Below are 9,527 nucleotides of genomic sequence, written 5' to 3'. Positions count from 1 at the left end.
TATATGATTTGAAATAAAATCAGAAGCCAACTAGTGTTATCTAATTAGGGATTGTCCTCTTCATTAACACACATTTGAATGAAGGGCACACATGCAATACAGTGACAGCCCATGTACATACAAAAGCTATGATGAATTTCTGTTTCTGTTTTCTTGTCTGTATTGTAATGTTTTTCTTTTTTCAGATATTTGCTGATCTTTACATTCTCTTATTCATGGGTCAAATTACCAGAATTAGTCAGTTGTTGATGTAAAAAGTCTATAAAATATAGATATCAAATTCAATGTAGTTCCTTAAGTGATGGTGGATCTGCTTATTGCTATTAAACACACATTTTGGTCAGGCAGAGTAAGCAAACCTCTAATGACCAACTCTATTGACAGAATATGTAATTGAATGATTACAACAATGTAATATTGCCAAATGAACCACACTTTCTCTTTTTCATTGATCTGAGTGATCTAAAAATTCAGGTACTTTCTCTGAATATACCCAATGTACTTGAGCCATATAGGTACGTGAAGACACTGAAAGGTAACAAAGTCACATTTTAGGTTGCATCAACATACTGGTCGTAGTCATGATTTTTAAAAGCTCTGCTAACTGTGCTAAACTGGCAAATGCAATCATCCAGAAACAGCTGAGACACTATATTGCAAAAAGTATTTGCTTGTCTGCATATTAACTTGAGTGACATCCCATTCTTCATCAATACCGTTTAATATGATGTCTCCCCACCCTTTACAGCTATAATGTCTTCAGCTCTTCTGGTAAGGCTTTCCACAAGGTTTAGGAGCGTGTTAGTAGGAATAGGAAGGCCTGTCTTGCGCTCTAACTGTAATTCATTCCAAAGGTGTTCCCTTTAGTTGTCAAGTTCTTCCAGACTAAAGACATGATACATGGACCTTACTTTGTGCACTGGTGGGCAGGGATGTTGGACAGGAAGGGGCCATCCCCAAGCTGCTACAAAGTTTGGAGCATGAAATTGTCTATAGTGAAAGAGTTCCTTTCACTGAAACTAAGGGGCTGAGCCCAACTCCTGAAGAACAACCCTACATCATTATCCTCCCTTCACCAAACCTTATACTTGCCATAATGGAGTCAGATAAGTACTGTTCTCCTGGCAGCTGCCAAACCCAGACTTGTCCGTTGGCTTGCCAGATGGAGAAGCACCTGAATTCAGTGATTTGGATATGTGAGTGAATACTTCAGGCAATATAGTTTATCTACCTTCTTTCTCTCCATCATATCAGCTAGCTCTCTCCCTTTGCCAGTCATAGTACCAACATTTAGAGTCGCTACTCTCATCTCCATACTCCAGCTTTTGTTTCTCTCTCACTACCTCTCAACATGCCTTCCCTCATTCATCTTCATTTGTCTCTGTTGTCTAACAAACAGCCGAGACAGTTGTTGTTAACCCAGGCCCTGACCAATCCAATATAGAAATCTCATTCTTTATGATCTGCATGTTTGATTTGGCCAGGATTACTGTACAGTAATGCCACTGTTTTGCACATGTCTCACTCTGTATATTTTATTTTATTTGTTTTATATATTCTATTCATTGTTTACTCTATTTAATTTGTAAAATATGCATATACTATTATATATTGTACATATATTTATTAGTTTCAGATGTAGCCATTCTTGTATTTTGCTTGTTTACATTATTGTATTTTGCACAACTCTGTTGCTTGTGAAGCTCGCACACAAGAATTTCACTCACATGTGCTGTACCAATGTACCTGCACATGTGATGTGACAATAAAAGTGATTTGATTTGATTTGGATTATACGTTGGACACTATTCATGAAGCAGTTCTCCCCATTCACCCGGGCTTGGGACTGGCACTAGGAATACACTGGCCTGTGGCTGGGTTTTTACTTAACGTTTTAGTGTATGATTGTGGCTCACCTGACATCTGCAGATAACAGTCTTGACTGAGATGATCTATAACAAATATCTTTGCTACAGGGTTCACTTGGAAACAGTTTCATCTGTCTACAGTCCATTTTAAATAGAAATTCATAACTCATAATTGACTTTTGTCACTACTACTGTAGGACTAAATGCACTTTTACACATTGTGCCTCATTCAGACAAACACCTAAATGCTTTCTGTGTAACACTGACACATCAGAGAACAACTTGCGGTTTAGTATTTTGCCCAAGGATACTTTGCTTGCAGACTCTTACAGCCAGAGATTGAACCACCAACCTTCCAATTAATAGATGACCCAATACCTCCTGAGCTGCAGTCAGTCAGTCCAGCAAGACTCTGAAAAATGTCTCTTTGAAACAAAATACATTCATCAGCTTGTGAAGCTAGCTTTAAAGGATGCTTTCTGTTGAAAATTACAGAACAAATGTAATGCAGAAAGTCTGCACTCACAGGACAGTGACACATACACATCTGTGGCAACGTCTCAAGGTGTATTTACGAAAGCATCTCTCTTAACTTAACTTTTCTACCTGAAAAATGTATTTTATGCAATTTTGTAATTGTGGCTATATTTATCTATGAGCAATTATGTAATTATATAAACCAGTTTATGATGTGGTTTAAGCCCCCAGAGGTCTATGTTGTATTTTTTCAAACCAGGAGTGGGCAATTATTTTTTATGAGAAATTGACACTGTTGTGGTGGGCTGCACCAATAAGCCGAACTCAATTTTGTGCAATATTAAATTTGTCTATTTATAAACTGCTATTAGTAAGACTAGATATTACCATTAGAAAAATGTGAGAGGCATAATAAAATTTTAATTATTCACCATTTTTTCAACATTCCCAAAAAGCAGTCACAAACAAAATGTACATGTTTTTGTGAACTTTCAGTCTCTTAATTATACAAAGTTTGATTGCTCTTTTGCAAATTTTTTTAGCTGTTTAATCTTGTTCAGTGAGTTTAATTTTTCTGCTGAACAAGTGAATTAAACTCACATTCAGTTTCTAAATTGGAAATGCGAAGGGCAGTGGATCTACAAGCCGATTGTAACTGAAATAATTTAGAGTTGTTAAATATCATCACTAAGAATGTTTGTTTGCGTATGAAGGCAGATGAGAACCAACATCTTCTCCATTGGTATGCCAGTAAGAATGATGCTTTCAACCTGGCTTAAAAGAAATGGTAACTTTCTCATGAAAACCAGACTGTATATTTTGCATGCAAATAGGCCTTGCAGTTTGGTATTTAGTTAATTATTTAGTTAAGTAATTCGTGAAATCACATAATTCAGTAAAAGCAAGAAATGCCTCTGCATCTGAGAGCTCTGAAATATCCTTACCTCTCTTCTCATTCTTGAATTTCTGCTCTCAGATCCCACATCCTTGCATCCACTGTCCTTATTTGAACAGTCATTGGTTGTAACACCTGCCAGTTTGTCCTGTTTCTGCCCAAGCCTATCAGTTACCTCCATGAACAATTCACTCCCTGTAAGTCCTTTTCATTGAGTGCATTGCTCCTAGCTCTACTGTCATTTAAAACTCTTTCATCATTCCAGGTACAAAGATGAGTAGCTGGGCCTTGTCCCAGATATCACAGCTCCTGTCCAGTCTTCTGTGCTTTTTCAGCTGAACACAACAATACACATGGCGTTACCTCTGGTTTTAGTAAACAAATACGTAGGAAACCAAAAAAGCCTCTACAGTTTATGTGAGCTAACATCTTTAGGAGAAGCAAACTCAGTAGCAAAGTCTGTTCCAGCATATTTGAAATAAAGCTGTATTTGCTTCCAAACCTGCAGATACATAACGAAACCAAAAAATAGATAAAATAGCAGTTACCTTCAAATTAAAAGCAATGTGATTTCCCACAAAATCACAAAAACAGTAGGGAAGTGGTGGGTGAAATGGGGCAAAAGTAAATGGATGCATGGTTGATACATCATGAACGCTCAATCTTCCAGGTAAGGAACTCCCAGAAAGCTAATTCTATTCATGTGGACACAGCATTTTCAGCAGGAGAAACGTATTGTCACTCATCCAAGGGACTTCTTCAGTCTCAGGTGGTTGCAGGTATCCCCAACCTTATAAATAGCAAAGATGCATAATGACTGAAAACTAGAAGCACTGACCAATCATGGGCCATGACCTCATTGTTAGTATGCAGACTGTCACTGCCATTGATCAGTGTCATTTCTGTTCTTTGAAATGAGTATTATTCACAGAGTCAAGGAAAGGTTGCAATCCTAGCATGGTAAGATGCTGAAAGATGTACTCTAAGGCTCCATTTCCTCAGTTCAGAGATGGTCTTTTTCCATTTAAACCAGAGTTTTAATGGTGAGTTTTTTGTGGTCTTTTATGAAACAGTCTGAACTTGAGCCCTTATGCTTTGGTGTCCAAAGGATAAGGGCTGGACCTGATCGGGCCATGTGAGAGGTAAACTGTCAGGTACAGCAGTTTAATTGTTCGGTATTTACACACTAACTAATCAGTTACTGAGAGTACATAAAATTAAGACTGTCACAGAAATATACAGTCTTTTGTTAAGAATTGCAGTTGAGTTTTCTGACACTGAATGGAAGTAACATTTGTTTTCTAGGCTCATTGAATTTCAGGTCCACCCACGCGTGCAGTGAGTTTGAGTAGGTTCTGTCAAATTGTAGGCTGTGTTGAGGGTTTGTTTGGAATGTGAGTTATTCCCATTATACTGTGTGTGCGTGTGTGTCGGTGATGATGCTACCCTGGATTTTAGGAGACAGGCTGTTGAATTCTGATCAGTGTTTTAGGAGTTTTGTGTATCGTGATGAAACACTGTTAGAATGCATGCCTTGTGTCTTCTGTTTCTTGCACATCAGACAGACTTCTGTCTCTGTGTTCAGGGATGATGCTGTGAGTGAGGAGCAGGTATGTTTCCATAGCAACCAGGGAAGAAACTCCAGCCCCCCTCTCGCTCTCTCTATACCTCCATCTCCCTCTCTTTTGGTGGCTTCACATTGGCCAGTGGCTCATGCTCAAGTCTGAGCGCTGTAACCATCACTATGGAACTACAGCAGAAGCCTTTGAACCTTTCAGCCTTGGTAATAAACCTCTTCAAAGTTTGATGATGAACGTCATTTGTGCATCATAACAGCACTGACCTCCAGCTAAAAATTCCAAACAGTGTTTGTGGATTAAACCATCTAGTGCTCTATGTTTAAGTGCCAATCACACTAAAATGTTAAGTGCAAGTCAGAAACAAGGAGTTGGGAGCTTGTTATTCTGTGTCCTCATCTGTGTAACACTGACACCAGGTGGCCCGTTTAGCCAACTGCAATGCAGCAAAAACACAACCTGTAAATACAACCAGATTCCCCCTGGTCATCAAGGACCCTGTCAGAGGTTCAAATACCTCAAATACTACCACCCAGTTTTTGAGAGGTAATGTTTAAAGATAGGAAACCTTTCAGGGGTTCTTACTGTGTTTGAAACAGTCAGGTTGATGAAACATATCATGTGGTGTTTTGATGATAGTGAGGGAGAATGGATGAATGAATGTCAGAGAAATTTTGAGATTTTAATGATTTCTTTGAACTATTCTTTGGATGGAGTGATTGTACAGCAGACATCTTAATGACTTAACAAGAAAAAGGATTAGGCGCACAAGTTTGAATTTATTTTAATTTTCTCTAATCCACAAAACTGCAAAACAGCTTGAGTTCTCTTAGGCAAGCTAGAGGCTTCACCTCTCTTGTGCTCTGTCTGTTGCTTTGGATAGTTGACCCCAGGTATTTAGACTCACTCATTTTCACTAACTCTCCACCTTGTGTCTTCAATCTCTTACATCTGTCTCCCTCTCATTTACACAGAATTAGCACCAAGTAAACACACCAGCAAAGCACACCAGACTGACTGGTGTTTTGGATTATTGTCCTGTTGCAGAACCCAAGTGCACATCAGCTTCAGGTCAAGAACATACGGCCTGACATTCTCCTTCAGGATGTTTTGGTAGACAGCAGAATTTGGTTCCATTTACTACAGCAAGTCTTCCAGGATAGGCAGCAAAACAGCCCCAGACCATCATACAGTCCCGATCAAAAGTTTAAGACCACTTGGCAAAAAAAATAATAATCGTATTTTGCATCTTAACAAGGTTCCAAGTAGAGCTTCAACATGCAACAAGAAGAAATAGGAGTGAGACAAAACATTTTTTGAGCATGCAATTTATTGAAAACAGTGCTTAAAATGAAACAGGCTGTTTTGCAGCTGATGAAAAGCTCAGCTCACCTCCAAAAACCCCCGTAAGCCCCTCAAATGGTAAATGTCCTGTATTTGTATAACACTTTACTCAGTCCCTAAGGACCCCAAAGCGCTTTACACTACATTTAGTCATCCACCCATTCACACACCCATTCACACACTGGTGATGGCAAGCTACATTGTAGCCACAGCTGCCCTGGGGCGCACTGACAGAGGCAAGGCTGCCGGACACTGGCGCCACCGGGCCCCCTGACCACCACCAGTAGGCAACAGGTGAAGTGTCAAAGTGTCAAAACAGAAGTCAAAGTTCCAAAAAATTTGTTGCGGCATGCTTGATGCAAGTGTTTCCATGAGGTGAGTGGGAACATTTCTCCAAGTGGTGAAGACGGCCGCACGAAGGGCATCTACTGTCTGGAACTGTTTGTCCATTTTTGTAAACTTCCCTTGCCATCCATCCCCAAAGGTTCTCAATTGGATTTAGACGAGGGGAACATGCAGGATGGTCCAAAAGAGTGATGTTATTCTCCTGGAAGGAGTCCTTTGTCCTGCGGGGATTGTGTACTGTAGCGTTGTCCTGTTGAAAAACCCAGTCGTTACCACACAGACAAGATATCCAAGATGGCGCGGCCACGTCCAGACGCCTTCCTGACCGCTCCGCTCCGACTATCCACTTTTCTTGTTTTTTACTTATTTTTTGCTCTGGTTTACATCCCAAAATCCTCTAGTCTTATAGTATACGACAGCGGATCACTTGTAAACATCGGTGCCAAGGTTGCACATCTAATCTTGGACACTTTTAAACCTGACCCTTCCTGGCCGCCAGAGATTCTACGCGGCGCGGAGAACAACAAAGGACGGGCCGCTCATCCGAGGCGCAGAACAAAGAAGCGCCGGGGAAAACGCGCTGGTATTAGGAACAGACTGAGACAGCAGGCGCATCGCGCACCACTGCCCAGTATCCTACTGGCCAATGTACAATCCATGGAGAACAAGCTCGATAACCTAAGAGCAAGGGTCACCTTCCAACATGACATGAGGGACTGCAACATTCTGTGCTTCACGGAGACATGGCTGTCCCCCACCGTGCCGGACCAGGCCGTAACTCCGTCGGATTCATTCTTTGTGCTCCGCGCGGACAGAATGGCAGAGTCGAACAAAACCAAAGGTGGAGGAGTGTGTTTCATGGTAAACAGAAAGTGGTGTGATGCCAGGAGCATTTCTACTCTCTCCAGCGGCTGCTCGCCACATCTGGAGTTCCTGAGCATTAAGTGCCGCCCTTTCTATCTGCCCCGTGAGTTCACCTCAGTCATTGCCACGGTTGTCTACATCCCACCCCAAGCGGACACAGGTATGGCTTTGTCCGAATTACATGATGTGCTGAGCTCGCTTCAAAACAAGGACCCGGGCGCAGCCCTCATTGTAGCAGGAGACTTTAACAAAGCGAACCTCAGACAAGTCATGCCAAACTTTTACCAGCATGTCTCGTGTCCAACGAGAGGGGATCGGATTTTGGATCACTGCTACACGCCATACAAGCAGGGCTATAAAGCTGTCTCACACCCGGCTTTTGGGAAGTCTGACCACAACGCCATCTTCCTCATCCCCCAGTATAAACAAAGCATACGGAGGGAAGACGTGACCACGAAGGAAGTAAAACGGTGGACTGCCCAATCAGAAGCTACGCTACAGGACGCACTCAACGACGTAGACTGGGACATTCAGACATTCATTTTCGTTCAGAGCATGCGCAGTCGACATCAACGAGTTTACGGAAGTAGCAGTATGCTTCCTCAATATGCTAGCGGAGGAGATTATCCCCACTGCGAGAGTCACCACATTCCGAAACCAGAAACCGTGGATGGACAGATCGATCCGCACTGCAGTAAACGCCAGGACCGCCTCCTACAACGCAGGTCTCGCCACTGGCGATATGAGCGCCTACAAAGCGGCCTCATATGGCGTGCGGCGCGCGGTGAGAGATGCCAAACGCAGGTACCGGGAACGTGTGGAGTGCCGCTTCCACCAGGGCGACACACGGAGTATGTGGCACGGACTACGCACCATTACGGACTACAAAGCCAGGGACACTGCGCCGATCAACGCCGACTCTGCATTCACCAACGAGCTGAATCGGTTCTACGCCCGTTTCGAGGTTAGCCAGGCGGCTAATGCTATCTACCGCCTGACTACCGAGGACAGTGACGTCATCAGCGAGAGACCGGTGACCAGCATCGCGGAGCATGACGTCCGAGCGGCACTGAGGAGAGTGAACACAAGGAAAGCGGCGGGGCCAGACGGCATCACCGGCCGTCTGCTGCGCTGCTGTGCTGACCAGCTAGCAGGTGTGTTCACTTACATCTTCAATGAGTCCCTGGCGAAGTCTGTGGTCCCCACATGCTTCAAAAGATCCACCATCATCCCTGTGCCCAAGAACAGCAAACCCTCATCCCTGAACGATTACCGGCCAGTTGCACTGACCTCGGTAGTAATGAAGGTGTTTGAGAGGCTGCTGAAGAACATCATCTCCTCCGCCATCCCAGACACCACAGATCCGCTGCAGTTCGCCTACAGATGCAACAGATCCACAGAGGATGCCATCGCCCACGTCCTACACACCACTCTCAGCCACGTGGACAAGAAACAGGGTAACTATGTGCGAATGCTGTTTGTTGATTACAGTTCAGCGTTTAACACAATAGTGCCCTGCAGACTGTTCACAAAGCTGAGGGATCTGGGACTTAACAGCCGTCTGTGTGCATGGGTGTTGGACTTCCTCACTGGCAGAACTCAGGTGGTGAGGGTGGGCAGGTGCTTCTCCAACAGCATCACCATCAACACAGGAGCCCCTCAGGGATGTGTCCTCTCGCCACTGCTCTACTCCCTCTACACTTCAGACTGTGTGGCCACCCACGGCTCCAACACCATTGTGAAGTTTGCTGACGACACAGTGGTGTTGGGTGCCATCTCCAACAACGATGAGGCGGCCTACATGGATGAAGTGAAGAATCTGGCATCGTGGTGCCAGGACAACCACCTCCAGCTGAACGTCAGCAAGACCAAGGAGCTGGTGGTGGACTTCAGAAGGGGTCAGCACAGAGACTACAAGCCCATTATCATCAATGGAGCTCCAGTGGAGAGGGTGCAGTCCTTCAAGTATCTTGGTGTCCACATCTCCTCAGACCTGACATGGGCTGCCCACATTCAGATCCAGACCAAAAAGGCTAGGCAGCGCCTGTATCACCTACGACAACTGAGGAAGTTCAGGGTCTCTCCAAAGATCCTCAGGATTTTCTATACAGGCGCTGTGGAGAGCATCCTCACACAGAACATGACATCATGGTTTGG

Source organism: Aulonocara sp. 'chitande type north' Nkhata Bay, linkage group LG5, assembly GCF_057382095.1.
Source record: "Aulonocara sp. 'chitande type north' Nkhata Bay isolate Kocher_YH1m ecotype deep benthic linkage group LG5, A_spYH_male_GT1.1, whole genome shotgun sequence".
Taxonomy (NCBI): domain Eukaryota; kingdom Metazoa; phylum Chordata; class Actinopteri; order Cichliformes; family Cichlidae; genus Aulonocara; species Aulonocara sp. 'chitande type north' Nkhata Bay.
Note: the sequence above shows the minus strand (reverse complement) of the source record.